Source organism: Phacochoerus africanus, chromosome 4 (genome assembly GCF_016906955.1).
Source record: "Phacochoerus africanus isolate WHEZ1 chromosome 4, ROS_Pafr_v1, whole genome shotgun sequence".
Taxonomy (NCBI): domain Eukaryota; kingdom Metazoa; phylum Chordata; class Mammalia; order Artiodactyla; family Suidae; genus Phacochoerus; species Phacochoerus africanus.
In genome coordinates, this window is record NC_062547.1 from 126,000,169 (window position 1) to 126,025,282 (window position 25,114).

At 37.7% G+C, this 25,114-nt stretch overlaps 1 long non-coding RNA gene across 1 annotated transcript in view; it reads left to right on the top strand.

The window, feature by feature from the left end:
• Positions 1-25,114, top strand: part of LOC125124359 (uncharacterized) — a 94,010-nt gene that overhangs the window by 44,241 nt on the left and 24,655 nt on the right. Inside the window, exon 2 of the long non-coding RNA XR_007134287.1 lies at positions 21,858-21,982. This is a non-coding gene — a long non-coding RNA (uncharacterized LOC125124359). The remainder of the gene's footprint in view (positions 1-21,857; positions 21,983-25,114) is intronic.

The window sequence follows — 25,114 nt, forward strand, 5'->3', positions numbered from 1 at the left end:
AAAATATATATATATATATATATATAGTCACATATCAGTGCCAAGAAATTAAGGTGTCCTCAGCTCAACAAGGAGAGAACAATGGAATGTCACATCTGGCACTTCTCCAAGCTCTGCCTGTCATCTTCTTCCCTTGGCTGATTTTATTTTATTATTTTTTATTTTTTTATTTTTTCGTTTTTAATCTGGCTTAACCGATCATGTCTACCCCCTCCATATGTCTCTTGGCTGATTTTAATCTGTGCCTTTTCCCTGTAATAAACTATTGAGTACAGTAGATCTCAGTAGTTCTGTTTGTCCTCCTAGAGAATCATCAAAACCAAGGATGGTGTGGGGAACTCCCTGAACTTCCAGTTGTGTCGGAAGTGAGGTCTTGTGCGGATGGTTCTGCCTCCAACTTCACAGCTGACTAGCTCCCACAGAGCGCTCCCTGCCCCTCCTACAGGCTCTGTATTTTTTTCATACCACAGAATAACATTTAACACATTAAATCGGCATTTATGCTTGTATGACTTTTGTTTCGCTGCTGTAACAAATTACTACAAATTTCGTATCCTAAAGCACCACGTCTATTGTTTTACAGTTCTGGAGGTCACAGTTCCACAATGGTTTTCATCAGGCTAAAATCAAGGTGTCAGAAGGGCTTTGTTTCCTGTGGAGACTATTGAGGAGAGTGTGTTCTTTTGCCTTTTCCAGCATCTGGAGGCTACCTACAATCCTTAGCTTGCAGCCCCTCCTTCATCTTCAAAGCCAGCAGCATCCACCTTCCTGTTTCCTTCCTATTCTGACTGTCCTGCCACCCTTCCCTTGTGCTTTGGGGGAGCCTGTACAGATGGTCCAGAGTAAACTTCCTATGTCAAGACCCTGAACTTAGATCACATCTGTGATGTCCCTTTTGCCATGTAAGATAACTGTTCATAGGTTTGGACAATTGGAACGTGTGTAGCTTTGGAGGGCATTATTCTGCCTACAGCAATACTTGATTTCACCAAAATTCATCAGTTCATTTAAGTATAAGCCCCCTATGTGTATGGATTTTTGGTATTAATGCAAGAATTACAATGATATACTTCAGACTTACAGCTGGGCTCTCTTACTCTATTGATGATGGCAGATGTATGTATTGGTGATAATAACACCTGTAGGGTCACTGTGGAGATCAGCTGAAACAATTCATAGAAACCTCTTACAACAGGAGTTCCCGTCGTGGCGCAGTGGTTAACGAATCCGACTAGGAACCATGAGGTTGCGGGTTCGGTCCCTGCCCTTGCTCAGTGGGTTAACGATCCGGCATTGCCGTGAGCTGTGGTGTAGGTTGCAGACGCGGCTCGGATCCCACGTTGCTGTGGCTCTAGCGTAGGCCAGTGTCTGGCTACAGCTCTGATTGGACCCCTAGCCTGGGAACCTCCATATGCCACGGGAGCGGCCCAAGAAATAGCTAAAAAAGACAAAAAACAAACAAACAAAAAACCCCAAAAAACCCAAAACGCTTAAAACAGTGCCCAGTGCATAGAAACTATACAGGCAATGTTATTCACTGTTACTCTCGTTGCTATTATTGTTATTATTCCTATTATGTATGTATCTGATATGCAATGATGGGCAAAGTGTAGTAAAGGTTATAACATCTTGCTGAAAGAGAAGTAATGTCGGATGTGGAGTTCCCTTTGTGGCTCAGCGGTAGCAAACCCGACTAGTATCCATGAAGATGTGGGTTCAATCCCTGGGCTTGCTCAGTGGGTTAAGGATCCGACGTTGCCATGAGCTAAGGTGTAGGTCACAGATGTGGCTCTGATCCTGCATTGCTGTGGCTGTGGTGTAGGCCAGCAGCGGTTGCTCCAGTTTGAACCCTAATCTGGGAACCTCCATATGCCTCCAGTGTGGCCCTAGGGAGCAAAAAAAAAAAAAAAAAGAAAGAAAGAAAGAAAACAAGAAATATCAGATATGTATTATAGATTTCCAGATCAGAAGATGCGAGAAACAACAAGGGACTATGAAAAGGGAAGAATGACAATGTTGGAAACATTTTATTTGGAATCTTATCCTTGAATATTTATCCGTATCTGATGTATAGGGACTGCTCAGAGCAGCTGGGGACCAACACTGAAGGTAACAGAAGGTAGAGGGACATACAGTTGTCCCAGAGCCTCTTAGAAGCTCACCCAGCACTGCCAGTGACTGTCAACCTCACTGCCTGTTCACCGTCCAGGGCAGAGTAAGGATAATGATGTGAAAGTAAATACAACACGCCGGTAATTACTTCTAGGTGCTGCCCTTTCATAAAATCTAATAAAATTGGACGTTAAATGTTTATCTTCATAATGCAGCTGTGATATGTTTGTTCTGGTATTACTTTTTTGTCTGTCTCAAATTTTTTTAAAAGGTGCATTTCATTGGAAAACAGTACATTTTTTATTTTAAGCAGAATAGAAAAAAATTGATTTTTTTTCCTAAGCCCTAATTGCAAGCATGTCAAATAACATGTCACATTTAAAGGCTGTCATGGGAGCCCAACAGAGTAATTGTATATGGACAGTGCTATCTAATTTAGCTGGGTTAGTATGATTTACTAGGATGTTTTGCTATTGGTTGCATTATTTAGATCTTTGATAATCTCTTTCTTTTCCCTAGTAATCTAAATCTGAAGTTCCACTTTTTTTTTTTTCCCGAATTAGGAGGTGATTTTTGTTAATCAAATTATCAGGATGCAACAGGAACTGAGCCTTAAAAAAAAGGAGGTGAAGAAAGGGGGGCCCCAGTAGTTTAACAGTTTACAAAGCAGGAACTGGTATTCTGGGTGCAGAGTAATTGGGCTAGTCAGAGCTTTCACAGGTTTGGTTGCATATATATATTCTGTGGAACTCTCTGGTTGAAGGAAAAAGTCATGGCCTTTTTTTTTTCTTTTTCATAAAACCCTTCTATTTCTTAATATAATATAAAATTTTAATATAATATAAAATTATTATATTATAATTAATATATAATTTTAATATAATATAAAATTATTAGGTTGAAACACTAATTTTCCAAACTGAGCCTGGGTTGTGGCCTTCTCAACATGATTTGTTTTCAGTAAGAATTGAGAGTAAGCTATTTCCAAGTCACTTCTCTGCAGTACACTAGATAAGTTTAAAAAGCTTTGAACTTGATGAGTGGGAATGTGCCACTGTGTTTATGGGCCCACTGCCCTGTTAGGAGTCCTCTGGGCTTATGAAATAAAAGTATCTTCACCATAGTTAAGATGCTCATAAAATGCAATAATACTGACGGCCATGGCCTGGCACTTTTCGCACAAGGCTTTCCACGTCACCTTTTCTCAATTCCAGGCTTCGAGCCACATGCAAGATCGGTGTGAACCTCAGTATCTACCATGTGAAGAAGCAGCAGCAGCTTAGTCAAAGGCAACTGGTACTTCATGAAAGACCCTGGAAAAACATCTCACAGATAATTGGATTATTTACTGTAGCTTCCTTCTTAATTTGTGGTGGCCTTTCTATCTAGAAAATGTCACATTGTCCGCAAATGTTTTCTTGTGAGTGATTCATAAACTGGAAACTAGCTCTTGTGGTAGCTAGGTTTGTCATACCTGTAGCAACCTGAAAGGTGTTGAATTTTTATTTTATTTTTTTTCCTGAAAGAGGAAAATCATTTCTGAAGGGAAATCCCTGAGAAAATTGGGCAGTGTGCCTCTGGACTTCCCATTGCTCTTATCCTCTTCGATGAGACACACTCTTTGGAAAACAGAAGGAGATCCCAGTTCTAGACCACTGGAAGGCTATTGTTAGGTACCATATGATGATAAACAGCTCTTGAAAAAGAAAGAAAAAAGTAGACTACTTAGAACTAGTTACATGAAAAAGTGGGTTAAAGCCCTGAGTCAGAAACGCTTATACATCTTTTCCATATGTATTTAACTTTAGACCTAGAAATGCACATTCATTGGCCAGTCTTGTCATTTAATAGCCTTCCTTTGAGTGTGTAAGTACTAATTGCAATTCTTTGTTGACTTTATTTTGCAGACCTGCATGCATGATCTGTGACTTCCATTTCCAGTTTCTTTCAAATGCAGTGAGAGCTTTAAGAATTTGTGATACAGTCCAGTGTCAGACCCATCTACCTTTTTAGGAAATACTTATCAACGTTTCATAATTATCTTGTCTATAGTATATTTGAGGGCAATTTTTCAAGACAACTTTGTGTACCGAGACAACAAGACTTTGACTACTCATTCATTCAGATCCCTGCTCAGGGTTGTGTATTTATGGGAGATAACATCTCTCCCTGGCAAAAGAGTAGGCTCGGTTACCACTTCCTATAAAAGAGGTAGATTCCCCAGCTCCAGTGTTTCTCAGCTGCAAAACAAACCAGCTGCATGTGTAGCATCCATCTGGGCCTTTCACACTGCACTCCTGAGACTTAGAAACAAGGAGAACTAAAACAAACATGGTGAAGTTCCCATTGCTTGCCATGCAATGAGTGGATAGAGTGCTTTGTCTCTGACCCAAGAGTCTTGGGTCCTCTGCCAGCATCCATGAAATAGTAACAGGCTAATCTATAGCTTCTAAGTAGAGTAAAAATCAAACTCAACAACCCTCAGTAAGATGACAGTTCAACTGGTAGTTCTGGAACTACACAAAGATATTGGAACATGCTATGTTAATGACACACATTCAAAGTGCAATGAATATCAATCAGAACATTGGTTCTTCAGTGGAAAGAAGATCAAGGTTTTTCTGTTTAAGCTGGTTATGTACAAGTCAGATAAGACAGCTCCTGTCATGTAAATAAAGGACAGTATCCATCTACTTTTAATAAAAGTAAATTATTAAAAGTTGGTTATATAATATAGTTAATGAAAAGGGGAAGCATCTACGTAATCAGTAAAGCAAAAGTTAGTGAATATAAAAGAAAATTGGTTATGCGCTTCTATCCTTAGATTGATATTAGTCACCTGATAATAGATGATTCTTTATATTTTCTTGGGCAGTTAGGCAGCCATAGAGTATAATTTTGGGGAGTGTTAAAAATCCAGCCATTCCACAGTCATTTGCTTGGTCAAGTCTTGGTGTGATGCCTCCCAGATTATTTGCTGTTATTATAAAGTTTCATATTAAGGTAATAATACAACAGATGAATCCCTTAGGTCTCAACAGATTTCAAACTCTAATATTTATTGCTCATATACAGTGCAAACCAGTTTTTCTGCTCACTAGGTAGCGTTCCTTCAAATGGTGATTCAGGGATGACATACCCTTTCATATTATGGACCTTTTTATTTTTATTTTTTTTTGGAGTATAATTGATTTGCAATGTTGTGTTAATTTCTGCTTATAGCAAAGTGATTCATTTATATATAATATGTTATATATACATACATTCTTTTTTACATTCTTGGTTTTTCACAAGATATTGAATCTAATTCCCTGTGCTATATAGTAGGACCCTGTTGTTTATCCATTGTGTATATAATAGTTTGCATGTGCTAGTCCCACCCTCCCACTCTATCCCTTCCCCACTCCCCTCCTCTCCCTTGGCAATCGCAAAGCTGCTTCTCTATGTCTGTGTGTCCGTTTCTGTTTGATAGATAAGTTCATTTGGGTCATATTTTGGATATGGACCCATCATCTTTAACATGTGTCTTCCAAGGTCACCATGGAAGGGAAAAGAGCATAAACAATTACCAGTGAGACTGGAAGTGACACACATCACACATTTCTGCTCACATCCCATTAGACAGAACTTAATCAAGCATCCTCCTTTAACTCCAAAAGAAGCTGGGACATATGTATTAGCTGAGTGCCCTGGAAGATGAGAAAAGGAGTTTGGTAATTAATTAATAGTTCTTGTGATGTAGTAATTGTAGATAATTCTTGTGAGTAAATCTTTTCACATTCATGATTATCTCTTTAAGAGAAATTTCCAGGAGGAGAGAATATTCTAATTTTCTTAATAAGTATTTTGAGGAGTTTCTGTTGTGGCAGAGTGGAAACAAATCAGACTAGTATCCATGAGGGTGTGGGTTCAATCTCTGGCCTCGCTCAGTGGGTCAGGGATCGGGTGTTGCCCTGAGCTATGGTGTAGGTTGCAGATGTGGCTCAGATCCCATGTTGATTTGGCTGTGGCGTAGGCTGGTGGATGCAGCTCCAATTTGACCCCGATATATATATATAGAGAGAGCACATGTCAACCTTCAAACTCTTTACCATAGCCCTAAGAGGTACAAAGATTGAATATGTTAGTATTCCTATCAGGAACATTGGTTTACTTGAACTCATTAGAAAAAATCATGAATCTGTAGATTCTCTGCCCTGTGATCATTTCCCTAATGATATGCCATTCATAAAAATCTAGACTTCTTAAAAAAAAATATATATATATATATACATATAACTGAATCACTGCTAGACAGGAGAAATTAACACAACCATGTAAATCAACTCTACTTCAATAATTTTTTAAAAAAACCTAGACTTCTTCAGATGAATGTGCACTTGCATACTCATGTATCTATACATATATATGTATGTATACACACACGTGTGTGTGTGTGTGTGTGTGTGTGTATGCCAGAGCATAGTTAAATATAATGTGTAAATATGTTTTGGTTATTTTAGAGACACATTCATGTTTCCTACACCATAAAAACCAACTTAGAAAACTTTGGGTGCTAGAGAATCACTGAACTTCTCTGAAAATCAGAATAAACGTCTCTGAAAATCATCCAAATATTTATTCTGTCTACAATAACTTAAAAGTTCAAATATGCTTTTGAATTTTGTAGTTTCTTATTCACAGAGATCAAAAGTTACTTTCCAATTTTTCTCTATTTACTGCTTATTTCTCTACCATTCATAATCAACAAAAATAACCAATAAGTAAGGAAAATTCTAATGAGAGTAAATATAATTCCCAGAAATCTAAAATATAAATAGATGTTAGCAGTGCTTAATGTATCTTTGCTTGCTTGCTCCCTCTGCCATACAATGAAATCACTTCATGCAACATGGAATTTAACGCTTCTTAATAGGGATCTGCTTTGTTTCCCCTATATTTTCTCGAGTGTTTGCAGATTTGATTATTGTATTTTCTTCTCTCTGGCCGTGTTTTTCTGGCTTTCTTTTGAATGACGGCATGTTTACTTAAATTATTTATAAAATGGGTATTTTTCACACATTTTATAGCATCTTTTTCTTATCTACACTCAGTCCTAACTATGGCATGAATTTCCCATCTGTATTTCCTCCTTAAAAGGGACGGTTAGCAACAATAATCCTGTCTTGAAATAGAAAATATGGTTCAGAGACTTGAACCAAATGAAATATCGATTCAGGTTGGAGAATATTTTGATGTTTTAGTTTTGTTACAGTTCAGTTGTTTTAGAAAATATGTAGGTTTGGATTTAGTTCAGACTGGTTCACTGGGTTTTTTGTTTTTAATGGATTTGATTTATTGTTCTGTAAAAAGTTTAATATTGGGTTTAGGTCAGAGAGGACACATTCAGCAAAATAGTTGTTTGTTTCCAATTTTGGTTCATGGGTCATTACAAGGCCTTGGTATTGTAACTATTTCCAGATCGACAACATGAAGTTTGCACCTCATTGTGGCATCTTCCTACAAGAAGACAATAGATGCCTTTCTTACAGGAGACATGGTACTGTTACATGCACCCTTATGTGACATACGGGGATAACAAAAGAGTTGCATGATTATTCTAACACAGGAGTTATTATGTTAAAAGATTATTATAATAAAAGAGTTGAGGGATTATTTGAGTTTTAAACTATGACAGACTTTTTGTTTATATTCATATGAATAAGAGATTTTCTAGAACCTCAAATCTTAAACCTTTACCTTTGAGAAATTTTAGAGTTGATTTCTTCTCCTCAATTTATTTAATCATGCTTCTTCATGGACTTTGCTTTCAGAATTACTGCACATTTTCAGGAGACTCAACTGAAAGGCTGGAGCTCTAATCGATTCTATATTTTGTCTCTTATTTAAATGGCTAAATGTGGTGAAAGATTATCAAGTTAGTGAGTAGAGTTATAATACCTTTCCAGCCTGGGGAGGTTTTTGGTTTTGTTTACGAAACTGTATTTAAAAATATTGGTGGGGTTGTCACTGGGTTTAACGATACTTAAGGTGAAGAAAGAGGGCAAAATCCTCTCCCTAGAAAAACTCTTTAAAGGCTGGATAAATAGTAAGGAGTGTGTTTAATACAACTAATTTATAGATAAATGTGGTGCCAGGCTAGAATACATTAACAAGGTAAGGCTTCAGGGTCTCTAGGTAAGATAATATATTGCTTTCATTAAAAAGCAATCTGCATGGACGATATCCACCACTACTGGAAAGTCTGCAGCTGTCACCTTTATCAGGGGAACAAGAGCAAGCCACTACATTTTAATCACTGGAGTTTGTCAGGAACGAAAAACAGCCAGCTTCCCACAAATCAACAGACATGTATCCTGATAAGGGAAGTGCCCTGGAAAAGGACAGCTACATACCACACGGCACCGCCTATTCTAGGGCGATCAAAGCCCAGTAATTGTTGAAGATAAATCTACTGAATTGGACTTTAGGATGAAACAGTTGTTTGAATAAAGCAGGCACATACTTATACAAATAATCCATGACTTAGACGTGTTTAGATCCGAGTACATTTTGCCGTGTGGGCCAGAATGGAAAATGCAAAGCTTGAGGCATATGCATCCTCCCACTACACTTGTTCTGAGAGCTCATTCTGGCTGTGTTACGCTTTAAGTTGAAAAGCCATAAAGAAAAACTTGGAATAACAGTCAGTTAGGATAAGCATCTCCGAGTAGAAACAAAAGGCCTGGACAAAGGAGACAGGAATGGGGAATATCTCCTGTAGGATTATACCTCTCCTCTTTGTGTTGAGGGAGATAGTTGGAGGCTAGCTGAGGCCCAGCTGCTGCCCTTCCACACCTGTTCCAGAACCAGTGAATGCAGGGTCCTCACCATAGATCTCCTTGTTCAAGATGTCTTTAGAGAGTCTCCATGGTTTCCACATTAGAACTTAACTTTAAGGAGTTCCCATCATGGCTCAGTGGTTAATGAACCTGACTAGTATCCATGAGGCCACAGGTTTGATCCCTGGCCTTGCTCATTAGGTTAAGGATCCAGCATTGCCGTGAGCTGTGGTGTAAACAAAAGCGAAAAACAAACCAACAAAAAAAAACCTTTAAAAAATAATAATTTTTAAAAGATTACAAATAAGCAAAGACAACCCAAAAGTTGGATATGTATAAATGCTACCATTTTTTTAAGGATTAAGTCATCATAATGAAAAACAGACTGTGTGTAGGAATTCAGAGCTAACCAAACAGGGGTTAGAATTTGCAAATGGGAGTGCCTCGAAATCAATAACGTCTTAAAGATTACTGAAGCACAGAAAGATAAGACTTAGGAGGATATAAACATGGTGGCCAAAAGGGGACCGTTTACTCATGGGGTAAGAAAGCTAAGGAGAAATTGAAACTCAGCTTTTGAAGTCATAACGGGTCACAAACAAGGGGGGTGTGATCTATTTTCAAAACCCAAACAGGATTATGGTCTCTGGTTTAAATTACAGCTATCGAATGCTGGCTCCCCAAATATCATTAGAACAAGCTGTTAGTAATACAAAAGACTTTACTTCTTATGAAGGTAAGAGAAAACATCAACTCCACAGACTTAAAGATATTTTTTAAATTAAGGAGAAATTCACATAACATAAAATCTACCCTTTTAAAGTAGACCATTCAGTAGCATTTGGTAAATTCACACTGTTGTGCAACCACCATCACCTTTACCTAATCCCAAAGCATTTTTATCACCCACCAAGGGAAAGCTCATAACTACTAAGCAGTCACTCCCCATCCCCCTTCCAGTGCTCCAAATCCCTAGGTACTGCTTAATCTGCTTTCTGTAACTGTGTTCACCCATTCTGGGTGTTTCATATAAATGGAACCATGTTTGTGACCTTTTGTGTCTGACTTCTCCCACATAGCATAATGTTTTTAAATTTCATCCACTTTGAAGCATGTATTTGATCTTTTTTATGACTGAATTGTATTTCACTGTATGGATATACCACACTTTATCTATCCCTTCCGTTGATGAACATTTTTGGGATTTTGTTGTTAATTTTTTCATCTTTTGGCTATTGTGAATACTGTAGACTTGAGGGAAGGACACGTTCTGATTTATTAGAATTTTGAAGTCTGTGTTCCAGGATGATATTTTAAAGCTTGGACTTGAATATGACTAGTTAAGGGTCATTATACAATAGTTTAGGATTGGTAGAAATGTCAAGCATCTTTTTTTAGATTTTTTTTATTGAAGTATAGTTGATTTATGTTGTTTCAGGTGTACAGAAAAGCATTTCAGTTATATACAGATAGATGTAGATGTGTGTCTATATACACATCTACATCAATATAGATTATACACACATCTGTATCTTTTTCTAAGCTATCTATATATAATCTTTTTCAGATTCTTTTCCGTTATAGGTTAGTAAAAGGCAGTGACTATTGTTCCCTATGCTATATAATAGCTCCTTATTGTTTATCTCTTTTATATGTACTAGTGTATATTGTTAATCCCAAATTCCAAATTTATCCCTCCCCCCATTCCTTTTGGTTATCATAGTTTATTTTTTATGTCTGTGAGTCTATATCTGTTTTGTAAATAAGTTGATTTGTATATTTTTTCATATTCCACATATAAGTGATATCATTTGATATTTGTCATTCCCTGTCTGACTTACTTCACTTAATGAGATAATCTCTAGATCCATCCATGTTGCTGCAAATGACATTATTTCATTCTTTTCTGTGACTAATATTCTATTGTCACTTCTTCTTTATCCATTCTTCTGTTGATAGACATTGAAGTTGCATCCATGTCTTGGCTATTGTAAATAGTGCTGCAAAGAACATTGAGGTACATGTATTTTTTTTGGGGGGGGGATTTTTTAAAAAGTTTTTTATTGTAGTTGATTTATAATGTTCTGTCAATTTCTACTGTACAGCAGAGTGACCCAATTATCCATATGTTTACATTCTTTTTCTCATGTTCTATCACATACGTATATATTTTTTAATTAAAATTATTGTCTTTTCCAGATAAATTTCCAGGAGTGGGATTTCTGAATTATATGGTAACTCTATTTTTAGTTTTTTTAAAGAATCTCCGCACTGTTTTTCATTGTGGTTGTACCAATTTACATACTCACCAACAGTATAGGAGGATTCCCTTTTCTCCATGCCCTCTCCAGCATTCATTATTTATATATTTTTTGATAATGGCTATCTTGACCAGTGCGAGGTGATATCTCATTGTAGTTTGGATTTGTATTTATCTAATAATTAGTGATGTTGAACATTTTTTCATGTGCCTCTTGGACATCTATATAATCTTTAGAGAAATATCTATTTGGTTTTCTACTCATTTTTGATTGGGTTGTTTGGTTTTTGATATTGAGCTACATGAGCTGTTTGTATATTTTGGAAATTGATCCTTTGTTGCATTGTTGGCAAATATTTTCTCTCAGACAATTAAGTTGTCTTTTTGTTTTGTTTATGGTTTTCTTTGCTATGCAAAAGCTTTTAAGTTTAATTAGATCCAATTTGTTTATTTTTTGCTTTTGTTTACATTACTCTAGGAGGTGGATTAAACAAAATATTGCTTCAATTTATGTCAAAGAGTGTCCCGCCTGTATTTTCCTTTAGGAGTTTTATAGTATCTGGTCTTACATTTAGGTCTTTAACCCACTTTGAGTTTATTTTTGTATGTATTGTTAGAGGATTCTCTGATTTCATTCTTTTTTGTGTAGCCGTCTAGTTTTCCCAGTACCACTTATTAATGAAACTATCTTTTCTCCATTCTCCATTCTAGCTTCTTTATTCATAGATTAATTGACCCTAGTGCTTGGGTTTATTTTGGGGCTTTCTATCCTATTCCATTGACCTATTTATTTGTTTTGTGTCAGTATCATACTATTTTTGTCATTGTAGCTCTGTAGTTTAGTCTAAAGTTAGGGAGCATGATTCCTCTAGCTCTGTTCTTCTTTCTCAAGATCACTTTGGCTTTCAGAAAATTTGTGCCTCCTAATATTTTTTGTTCCAGTTCTGTGAAAAATGCCATTGGTAATTTACATGGATTTCATGGAGTCTATAGATTTCCTTGGGTAATATGGTCATTTTAACAATATTGATTCTTCCAATCAAAGAACATGGTATAACCTTTCCATATGTTTGTGTCATCTTCAGTTTGTTTCATCTGTGTCTTACAGTTTTTGGAGTACAGGTCTTTTGTCTCCTTAGGTAGGTTTATTCCTAAGTATTTTATTATTTTTGATGCAGTGGTAAATGGGATGGTTTCCTTAATTTCTCTTTCTGATATTTCATTGTTAATGTATAGAAATACAACAGATTTCTATATATTGATTTTGTATAAGCAAGTATCTTTGGGCAAAGATTCAAAGAGTTTGGGGATGTGAACTACCCATTAATGCTTTCAATTGAAGAATTTATGGAAATCTCTGTAATAAACAATCCTGGTATTTATTTGGGCAAGAGGCTCTTGAAATAGTGAAGTTATGCTGTTGATGACAATGAAATCATAAACTTTCTTTTTTTGTCTTTTTCTGGCCATACCTGCAGCATATGGAGGTTCCCAGGCTAGGGGTTGAATCAGAGCTATAGCTGCTGGCCTACACCACAGCCACAGTAACACCAGATCCAAGCCACATCTGTGATCTACACTACAGCTTACTGCAACACCAGATCCTTGACCCATTAGGCAAGGCCCGGGATTGAACCTGCATCCTCATGGATACTAGTCAGATTTGCTTCCACTGAGCCATGACGGGAATTCCCTGTAAATTCATTTTAATGTAGACAGGAAGGTATGTGATATGGTTCTTGTACCACAAGAGATGGAAATATATGAAAAGAATGCATTTTCTGGCAATATTGGGGACAGAACTGCTCCTGAACCATTTCAACCAAAAAATTATATAAAGTTAACCAAAATCTATCCATATGATGCCTCTAATAAATAATAAGTTCCTCTGAGGCAAGAACCATATCTGTTCATCCTTTGTGTCACGGCAGCCTTGTAATCAATCTAGTCCACAGTAGCAGCTTCCTAAAATATCTAAGAGTAATAATAATATAATATTCTTGCAGTAGTTATTAAGCAAACATTCATCTCAAGATACTATATATTTTGCCAATGAAAATGAACACTTCTTTAAATATCTTAAGAGAATTGCTTAATATCATCTATGCTCCTGGGAAGCTATTCTGTCATTTAATAAATAGTGATCCTTTGCAGTTTGGCCATTACCCAATCTCTAAAAGGATATGGAAGAAGTTGAAATGTCCTTGCAAGGTAGGAGCTATAAAGATTAAAATAAACTTGGCAACCAGGCTAAGTATCCAATAGCCAATGCTGCCTGATAACACAGAGCATATTTATAATGAGAATTTCCTGTAATTAAAGAAAAACTAACTGTAAAGGAGCTGATAGAACAAACATTTCATTTCTGCTGCCTTTGGATCGATCAGGAAGAATATTGCAAAAGTAAAGACTTGGCTATTTATTTTCAAATGGAAGTAATCAAAGCAAATATTGTACTGCACAAGGGAAAAAATATTTTGGCTCTCTAGAGTATATACTTCTGAAATCTGTGACTCTTTTCTAAGGTGGAAAGAGTGCACCTGCCTTTAAATATTGGCTATAGGGAAAGAAAGTGGAATTTCCCCCAGACCCCTGTCTTTGAAAAACAATTGCTTGTTCTGCAAACAAAAGGAATTTGTTTGCTAAGAAGTGAATATTACTTCGGACGTTTTTTTGTTTGTTTGTTTGTTTTAGTGCATACTGAAGGATAAGGCTCATTTGTGTTTTGCATTTCATAAAAATTTCCCCAAACTCTCTTTTTTGAATTGTGGGGAAATACACATAACATAAAATTTACCATTTTAACCATTTAATAGTGTATAGTTCCATGCAATTAAATACATTCACACTGTTGTGCAGCCATCATCAGAACTTTTTCATCTTTCCTAGTTTAAACTCCATGTCCATTAAACAACAACTCCCCCATTCTCCCTTCTGCTGCCCCCAGGCCCTGGCATCCACTACCCTACTTTCTGTCTCTATGAATTTGACTGTCTAAGTACCACATATTAATGAAGTCACATATTTTTTTGTGACTGGCTTATTTCATTTAGCATAATATCTTCAAGGTTCATTTGTATTTTAGCATGTGTCAGAATTTCCTTCCTTTTTAAAGCTGAATAATATTCTATTTTATGTATATACTACATTTGATTTTACCCATCCTTTCATCAGTGGACACTTGAATTACCTTCATGTTTTGGCTCTTGTGAACCACACAGATCTGTTCAAGTCTCTGCTTTCACATCTTTGGGTATATACCCAGAAATGGAATTGCCAGTCATACAGTAATTATATGTTTCGTTTTTCAAAAATTTTGCCATATACCAGTGCAACACCATTTTATATTCCCACCAACAGCATACGAGTGTTCCAATTTCTCCACATCCTGGCCAATGCTTGTTTTTTTCTTTTTTTTTTTTCCTGTTTGTGTTTTTAGCAGTAGCCATCCAAATGAATGTGATATGATCCCCAGTACTCCGTAAGTTAAATGTTTCCCTCTCTTCAGGCCTCTTTCTTCATTTTACCTTTTTTCCCTCACATTTAGTTTTTCCAACCTTTCTTTCCCATTTCGATTTCTTTCCTTTCTTTCTTTCTTTTTTTTTTTGTCTTTTTTTTGGTTTTGTTTTGTTTTTTTGTCTTTTGTCTTTTTAGAGTCACAGCCACAGCATATGGAAGTTCCCAGGCTAGGGGTCAAATCAGAGCTGCAGCTGCCAGACTATGCCACAGCCACAGCAACTCAGAATCTGAGCCATTTCTGCCACCCACACCACAACTCACAGCAATGCTGGATCCTTAACCCACTGAGAAAGGCCAAGGATCGAACCTGTGTCCTCATGGATACTAGTTGAGTTCATTAACCACTGAGCCACAATGGGAATTCCAACTCTTGGTTTCTTTATTTGAGTAGGAAATAAGCTTTTCATATACAAGGAATAAATTTTGTTTTACAGGGGAAAAAAAAAAAGGTACATGGCAATTAAGAGTCTCAGCCTCTGCTAAAAGGAATAACAATGACCAATATTGACTGTCGAAAATACTAACACATAGATTTAGGGGAATAACTTTAAGTTTCATCCTGATCTTTCTGGGCAAGGTTTAGTTTGTATCTCCGTAAGAGGGGAAAACAAAAGAATACTCGAGTCTCTTAAAATGTTTTGGGGAACACAGTACAATGCTTTCTTTCTTGTTACTCTGATTTTGATGTCACAAAAAGAATAATCAGCAAGCATCCCTGTATCTTATTAGGCTTCTGGGTACTAGAGGTCTAACCCTGGCTTTGCCACAGATTTTCTCAGTGGTCTCGGGCAAGTACTTTCAAAGCTTCTATTTCTAGATTTGAAAAATGATATTAGAGTTTATTGCCTCTGAGGTTACTTCCAGTTCTGTGATCCTCTTTAATATGCAATAACCCTCAGAAGTTAGCTACAGGGATAACATTGTAAAAATAAAGAGTTAAGCAGTAATCTTGTAAGTAAAAGCAATGTAAAAAGTAAAGCTGGATGAGTCTATTCATTAGAAAAAAAATGATCATTTTATGTAATTTTCTGTTTGTTGAAAGAAAGAGTACATAAAACATGTATCAGAACATAGTCCATGGCTTGTCTTGCTATAAAAGCACAGAACTCTTTCATGGTAATATTGACAATCATGGAAAAATCTGAATTTTATCATCTCTTATCTAGCTCTGTCATCCAAAACCCTATTTGTCAGCAGAGGTTGTGGAATTTGAGTGATTGCTGGGTTATCTGGAATTCTTGGTTAATGAACATACCAGGAACCTTGGATACTTATGGGAAGGTTATAGACATTTAAAGGCATGGGTACATTAATTCCTCAAGTATCTAGGTGTGGCTTCTTCCTTATCCATGAACACAAAACTACTAGCAGTTAAATAGAGCACTTGGGGAGTTCCCGTCGTGGCGCAGTGGTTAACGAATCCGACTAGGAACCATGGGGTTGCGGGTTCGGTCCCTGCCCTTGCTCAGTGGGTTAACGATCCGGCGTTGCCGTGAGCTCTGGTGTAGGTTGCAGACGCGGCTCGGTTCCCGCGTTGCTGTGGCTCTGGCGTAGGCCGGTGGCTACAGCTCCGATTCAGCTCCTAGCCTGGGAACCTCCATATGCCGCGGGAGCGGCCCAAGAAATAGCAACAACGACAACAAAGACAAAAAAAAGACAAAAAAAAAAAAATAGAGCACTTGGGAGTTCCTGTTGTGGTTCAGCAGTAATGAACCCAACTAGGATCCATGATAATGCAGGTTTGATCCCTGGTCTTGCTCAATGAGTTAAGGATCCAGCATTGCCGTGAACTGTGGTGTAGGTTGCAGACGCAGCTCGGATCCCACGTTGCTGTGGCTCTGGCGTAGGCTGGCAGCTGCAGCTCCCATTCGACCCCTAGCCTGGGAACTTCCATGTGCTGCAAGTGCAGCTGAAATAAATAAATAAATGAATAAAACCACTTGGACAAGAATTATGATCTATGTGATTAAAGTATATGGTTAGGAGTTCCTGTCGTGGCGCAATGGTTAATGAATCCGACTAGGAACCATGAGGTTGCAGGTTCGATCCCTGGCCTTGCTCAGTGGGTTAAGGATCCAGCATTGCCGTGAACTGTGGTGTAGGTTGCAGACGCAGCTTGGATCCCACGTTGCTGTGGCTCTGGCGTAGGCCAGCTGCTACAGCTCCAATTCAACCCTGGCCTGGGAACCTCCATATGCCGAAGGATCAGCCCAAGAAATGGCAAAAAGACAAAAAAATAAAATAAAATAAAAATAAAATCTATGGTTAAAGTAGTTCAGAAATATCTAAACCACCAATTAATAGGAGAAATTTACACTACTTTTCATTTTAATTCACTAAATTGTGAAATCCAATGTCCTTTTGTTTTAGTTTCATGATGCGTTAAAACATATTGTTTACAAACTATGATTTTGGAGTAAATTGGATGACCCCCAACTTTACACTATCTGTCTGTGCACGTGGGCAAGCCATTTAGCCTTTCTAAACTTACCTCAGTATCTAGACTAAAATAGACAGTGAACATGTATGGAATAAATGCATGTTTTGTTCCTCCTAGACACTCCGTATTCTTTTCTTGGTCATTGCTGATAAATGGTTCTCACCACTATTTGGTCTTCACTAGACCATTTTTGCTTTGCAGGATGTCTCTTGCACACATGTTTATAACCTATTTCTAGACTTCTCTGTTTTCCATCCAGAAGTCCCTTCTAAAGAGTACATACCTTGAGAATAGGATCCTTGGGCTTACTAGCACACCAGTAGTATGTATTTACTGTCTTAGGTTGCAGACTTATTTTCAAGCAAATTCAGACTGGAGTTTTTATGGTTAAAGGAGAGAAGTTCTCTCCAAACCCCATGTTAATCAAGGATTCATTTACCCTGATCCTGCCCATTAAAACCTATGTAAGTTCTTGTGTGGTCCCATTTGTTCAGTTTAAATCCTTTCATTGATATTACAAAACTTGGAGTATATTCTAGGATATGAAGACATATTTTTTGCTAAAGTCTAGGCAAATCAGTAAAGGGAAATTGTATATTACAAACCCATATTTAAGGGTAGTATTATACTCTGATATCTTGAATAGAACAAGAATTAAATGGTTTTCTTTGACTATCACTTTCTCTTGAAATAAAAATCTCTGTAATCCATCATCCAGAAAACTACTTAAATCACATCACTTGTCATCTATTGGCCCAGGAAAGGAGCCACATTGTCTTTTCTTTTTTCTTGTACTTTTCGAGAGAGAATCTGAGTATTTCATGTTGATTGCTTGATTGGCTGCAGAGGGACTCTTTAAAAATACTAAAAAAAATCTGGAATCCAGTACAAATCAAACATAAGCTGCCATCAATCATGTGCTCAGGGCATTATGTGAGGTTTTTACTCAGAAAGATGTCATTAAAAGTTGCAGAAATTAATTGGTGCCATTGAATGTAATGGCCTTTACTGCCATAGTTTCTCAAATGTAAAGAAAAATTATGGATAACGTAAATTCCTTGTGGGATTCTTATAGATGTCTGCTTTGTTCTGTTATTGTTTATTGCAAATGTTATTACTGTGATCTATGGCCCTATCATGCTTTGTCTACACTGCGCTGCACTTGTGCAGCCCACAACAACGGAGGGCTTTACTCATAAGCCAAGACTGTGTTTATTTGGAAACTGTTTGCTTTCATATATTCCAAAAGTGTCTCAAGGTGTTCATTTTGTGTGTTTAAATTTTTATACAAAAACAGATTTGTTCTGATTGATTAAATATTGACTCACACCATTTTTAGAACAACTCTGAATCTTATTTAAGATCAGGGTTTGTGTTCTGCTTTCCCAGAAGGTTTGAATTCATTGTAATAATGGCTATTACTTTGTGTGAATCGATGGATTGCGATCTGCAATCTCTCTCAATAACAACATTGGTTTAATTAGTAGTGGTTTAAAAATTTGACTCTTAATTAAGGAACAATTTTATGTCTCTGAAAGAAAAATTTAATGAAAAGGAACTTCTTTTTTTGCATATTAAATCCTGTTTTATACTGTATAATCTGTAACTCTGTATCTAAGTTATATTCATTTTTTTTTTTATTTAGCACCACTGAAGGTTAACCTTTGGCTTCCAGATATTTTGAAGGCATTTGTGGATGCCTTATTATTCTTTCCTGATGCTGTGGTACAAGATTCTAAAAATTCATGAAAAGGGACAGAATGCCCCTTGGGGAAAAGTAATGAATTAAACTTATAATTCTAGTTTCCTCATCTTTTGGTTGTGTTTTGTGAAATTTTAGAGCATTTCTGGCTTACATTTTTTAAGATACATCTTGAGAATTTTACTGGTTGAGATCATGTCAAATACTGAAAAATCTATAATATAAAGTTAAATTCAAAGCCACGATGGCTCCTTCATTCACACACTTTCTTGGTCCTGACATATAGAAATGGTAGAGGGAAGAATTAACAGTTTTACTATGAGAATTAATCAAAACAAATGTGAGTATATATAAAAATAATAAAACTGAAGCTCTAGGAGAAAAACAACAATGTTGGGGGGGTGGTTGTTTGATCGTATTTAAAACCTAGTAAGTTTCTTTTCTATTTTTTTTTTGCCTTTTCTAGGCCCGCTCCCACAGCATATGGAAGTTCCCAGGCTAGGGGTCCAATCAGAGCTGTAGCCACCGGCCTACGCCAGAGTCACGGCAATGCCAGATCCGCTTCTGCAACCTACACCACAACTCACGGCATCGCCAGATGATTAACCCACTGAGAGAGGCCACGGACCAAACCCACAACCTCATGGTTCCCAGTCGGATTTGTTAACCACTGCGCCATGATGGGAACGCCATAAAACCTAATAAGTTTCAAAGCATGCTTGGAAACTGGCTATAAATACCAAATGACTATGTTTATCACTAAAAATATAAAGAACTATAGATATAATAATGACCACTAAAAAAAAAGGAGATGCATTGTATAGGTCTCAAGCCAGCAAAAGAAAACAGTAGGAGAAATTTTGAAATTTTTAAACAATCCAATAAAATGCAGGAAAAAAAGAGGGGAAGGGGGAATAAAATTTAAATAAACACAAAATTAAATGGTATAAGTACAAACAGATCACTAGTTACAAGAATTATTCAAGAAGGTCATTGACTCTATTAAAAGAAAACTTATTAAAGTTTTTTTTTTTAGAGCAACTATATCCTGCTTAAAAGAAACAATTTGAAACTAATTTGTTTTTTAAAAGTTTTATGGGCTAAGACATGTTTATGAAGAATGAAGCTAAGGCTACATAGTCCAAGAGAATGTTAGTCAGAAGATGACTCTGTCAGTGAAAGTTTAACTAGAAAAGCAGAAGCAGTAGAAGATAAATAGTAAGAGGTTTATTGCAAGGAGTTGGTTTATACAATTGTCAGACCTGGCTAGGCAAGTGCAAAATCCATAGGACGGGTCATCTCAGAAGGGCATAGGCTGTCCAAAGGGGGAATTTCTTCTACCTCAGGAAATCCTCAGCTCTGATTTTTGAGACCTTTTGATTGATTGAATCAGGTCCATTTAAATTAAGTAGGATAGTCTCTTTCAGAGTCCAACTGATTATGGACTTTAATCACATCTTCAAAATACCTTCTGAGCAACTCCTAGCTTAGTGTTTGATTGAATAACTGGAGCCTGTAGCTTGACCAAAAGACCAAAAGACCATCAGAATGACTAAGATCTGACACTTTTTGAGGTGAAAATGGCTGTCTTGTCTGTGATGCTGGAAGCCGCGTCTCTTGCTTTAGTTCCTGCATTGGATATTATTCTTGTGTTTAGATACCAGCACCACAACCAGATTCTGCTAAGAGCTCCTTGGGTGTCAAGTCAATTGCACTAAAAGAACAAAGATTTGATTTACCAGCATCTCCCTATCTTGCACATTGCTGCTGTTAGTGGCTGGCTCCAGGGCAACTCTGAGCCACTCTGTGAACATTTTATGTTTACCATCTCTCTTGATACTGCCCTGCCAGTGCAGGGTGACCACTCTTTCTGCAGGCCAGGGTGAGGGAAGAAGAATTAATGCCCCTATTGGAATAAAAAATGGACAAAATATTTGAACAGCCAGTTCACTGAAGAAGATATGCAGTGTCCTTATCATAGGTATGGCCCTCACAATGGACACCTATGAGTGTCCTAAGAATAGAGTCCCAGTGCATATAAAATAATGCTATATTCCTCTCCATAAAGGGAAGACTTTTAGAATATACTAAACATACTTTGACTCTGCTGACTGGAGTTAAAGCAAAAGGATTACAAGTTAGCCATTTGTGAAATAGCCCTTTTTGTAAGCACTGAATTTCTTCGAGAACTAAATGCAAACCTCATATGATTCCTAAGGGTCTCCTCCAACATTACCAATTAAATACTGGGCCTGGGAGAATAAATGTCTCCAGGGTGTGGCTGAGTCAGGTTTGGTAGATCTGAGTCTTTGGGCTTGGTGTGTATCCCAGGACAAACTAGAAACTCACCTTTTATGTTTAGTAGAGAGATCGCTATTGCCAAAATGAGCACCCAGGCTTTCCTATTCACCAGATCACAAGCCCTCTATGCCTGGCTGTGGCTTCCCTGACTTTGCAAGCCTAGCTCTTACCATCTCAAGAGGGAAGGGAAAGACCTGAAGCAAGGGCTTTATACAGTTTCAGTTCCCTTTTTGTCTCTTCTTTGCTGCCTCTTTTCTCTAGCCATATATGGTAAAACTCTCCTTCTAAAATAATATCAGCTGCACTTCAGAATGAATAGCATCACAGGTTCTCTATCTATCTACTACAGACAACATGGATCAAGTTCACATCTCCCCCAAGCGCCAGATGGAATGCTCTTCTTGTCTTCCTGGTAACATTCTATTGTCATGCAGACAATATCATCAACTACATTTTCAAAGAGGAATGAGCTTCCAACTGTCTATTCTCACATTTTATCATTTTTAAGTCAAAATATTTTTAGAGTTTTATAAGTCTTAAAGATAAATTTTAGAAGGCTTTTGAAAGCATTTAATCCATGAAACCCCAAACTAAGATTTATGGCTCAGTCATGCATCGAATAAAGATCTATAATCTCAACAATGCTCTTCTTGGTCATTCCTAATGTAACAGACATTTTTGTTAAAAAATCTGCATCTCTAGGTCTTCTTGGAAATCAGAAGATCTGGCAACACTGGACATGCATTCCATCATGGTAACTTCTGGAGCTGAGTTGTAGTTGCACCTGGCCTGTGCTCCATAGTTCCTTGTGGCCTCCTAAGAGAAAGGTGAGTTTTCACTGCCTTTTATCACGTTATGGCTTGACCTTTGGTGAGCTGCCTATAGGCACCTGACTTTGCAAGATTTGACTGTAATTATTGCATATCCAGATGTAGTCAAACTTCATTAGGTCACTTCAGTAGGGGAAATTGTTTATCTGGCAACCTATTGTTGTCCCTAACAAGGCAGTTTTTCCTATTTCATTTTAACAATGAAGAATAATCTAGAAGAGTCTTTGAATTCAAGACTGTGACAATTAAGCAATGAAAGATATGTTGACCATGATTATTAAGTTATGGCTAACCCACCCTGCATAAGAGCCATGTGCTCATCTATATATATGGTAAGTATTAAACCACTGGTTAGGAGTTCCTATTGTGGCTCAGCAGGTTAAGAACCTGACCCATGAGAATGCAGGTTCACTTCTTAGCCTTGCTCGGTGGGTTAAGGATATGGCCTTGCCTCAAGCTGTGGCATAGGCTGCAGATGCAGCTCGGATCCTGCATTGCTGTGGCTGTGGTATAGGCCAGTAGCTGCAGCTCCAATTTGACCCTCAGCCTGGGAACTTCCATATGCTATAGATGCAGCCATAAAAAGAAGAAAACAAAAGCAAAACCAAAAAGAGTTGTCAACTCCTTTTGGTTCTAGGCACATTGGAAAATTATTTCCTCAGAAAAGAACATTTACATAATAACACCCTAAAATTTTCCAACACCGTTAAAGGTTCCTGGCTCCCCGGAGGCCACCTGAGAAACCTTAGGGTTCACATGTCTCAGGTATAGACTTCATGCTCTAAAAAAGATACTGAGGTTCTGATGCCATATTCCTAAATACGGAATTTTAAAGAACCTATAAATAAACTTTTACCTAATGTGACTAAGTAGATAGTTTAGGGTTAGTCTGATTAAACCAGGATCCTCCTCTGTGTCCTCCAAGGTTTAGTCTCCCTACCTTCTATTTCATACTATTTGTCCTTTTGTGCACTTAGTCAAAACGGAGTCTTAGTTCCTCCATGGCTTATATGCCGAAGGCTATGCTTCTTTGCAGTATGCACAGCAAAGCTCCAGCCCTTTAACCTGCAAGGCTGTGCCCATGATCTCTCACTATAGGATAACTGTTCCTCCAAAGGCCAGTGTACAGAGAAGATTTTACAGTCTCTGCTAGGGGTAGATCGTTGGACACCACTGGGCTTCCTGGATAATGCTGCAGAATATTCCTTTGGTAGCAAGAGCTCAAATGTGGTTGCTGAATTACTCTCTCCACATCCATGGATAGGTGCTCCCTGCAATAAAAGCTGAGAATCCCAGTTACTACTTTGCCCATCAGTTTCTGTAAAATGCACTGCCACTAGGAGTGGTTTATGGCTTTGAAGTTTTATGATGGTACATCCAATAATATCATGTTGAATCCTATGGCCACACCTTTTCTACCAACCATTTCGTCAGTTCTTTCACATTCTGGCATCTTTGACTTTTAGCATTGCAGGTAGGAAGATAGGCTTTGAGTTCCTGGATAAAATAACGTAAATAAATAATTCTTCCTGGAGTTCCTGTTGTGGGTCAGTAGGTTAAGGAACTAACGTTGTCTCTGTGAGGATCCAGGTTCAACCCCTGGCTTTGTTCAGTGGGTTAAGGATCTGGCATTGCTGTAAGCTGCGAGGTAGGTTACAGATGGGGTTCAGATCCACTGTCATCATGGCTGTGGTGTAGGTCTCAGCTGCAGCTCCGATTCAACCCCTAGTGCAGGAATTTCCATATGCTGCAGGTGTGGTCATTAAAAAAATAATAATTTTTTCAATTTTTGAAAACATATATTTTCCTTAAGCTTTTTCCTTCAGAAAACTGCTGCCCAACAATCCTGTATAAAGTAAGTTGCAGAGAACAATCATGAAAAGAGCTCAGAAGAGGACATTTATCTTTTTTTTCAACTGTTTCTCCTGTTTTTTCTGAACCATCAAGTCTTTAATCTTTAGCATTACAACCTTTTGCTGTGTGAGGGAGTTGACATAGCTTCTGTTTGATGATGATGCCTTTTGAAGGGTTACACCCAATACTGAGGTTTCTTCAAGGGCTCAAGATTGCTCATGCTTTTTGATGTTTTCCTTTTGCCTGCTTGATAAGCAGATGGATGACCATGATAAATGGGTATGCTGGGAAAGTGATAAGAATTCAGAGGTTTGACGTGAATTATGTCCTCATTCATACAGAAGTGAAGATTCTCTTATCTTTCCTCTTTCTTAATTACAAAAAAAATTCCTACCTGCACACAGAGAGTTCGCAAAACATTTTGCGACTGTTGTCTAATACCAAAATACTCTGAGATCCTTTCCTTGCTCAAATTGTTGCTGTCATTGTTCATTTCCTTGTTGTTGATGGGGTCTTTAATAAAAGATAACATTCCCTATTAAATATTGAAGTTGTTTTCCTTTAATAGAAACACTTTGTTATGGAAATAGCAAACAAGCACACCTTGCCATCTCACCTGCGCATCAGGACACACGTTGCATCTGTAAAGGTTCCAGGCTGGCCCCTTCCTTTCTTCCTTCAACCCTGCCTGGTTGCATAGTGTGTTCATTGTCTCTGGCCTCATTGCCCAAGTCCTCAGTATGTACACAAATGTGGGTTCCAACTCAAACCCTCCCCCTTCAGGCTTCCCCTTTTTTGTTTGAGTTTCCAGAAGAAAAGGGTTCAAGTCCCCCTGTATTAGTCATTATTCTCAGGTAGTAAACACTGCTCTGGCCCAGAAGTTTGGGTAGAATAAGACAGAAGGCAAGTGCATGGTTATTCAGTGTCCACACCTCTGTGTGCCACACCCTCTTTCCTCATCCCTGCTTCCTTCTGTCTGCTGACTGTCAAAGTCAGACTCTCTCCTCTTCACTCTCCTGTGAAAGGTTTATCCTTCTTTGCTGGTTGAGATGATTGATTTCCTTCTCTGGTCTCCAAAGCATCATGCTTTAGCAATGGAATGAGGGAGAAGAGCATGGAGACTGGGGTCCTCAGGTCTGGTTAAAAATTCCTGCTCTGCTGTTTATTCGCCATGTGATCTTGGCCACATTACTTACCCTCTCGAAAATCCAATTTTCTCATCTGTAAAATGGCGATAGTAACAATTATTTATAGGACTGCTCTGATGAGTACATG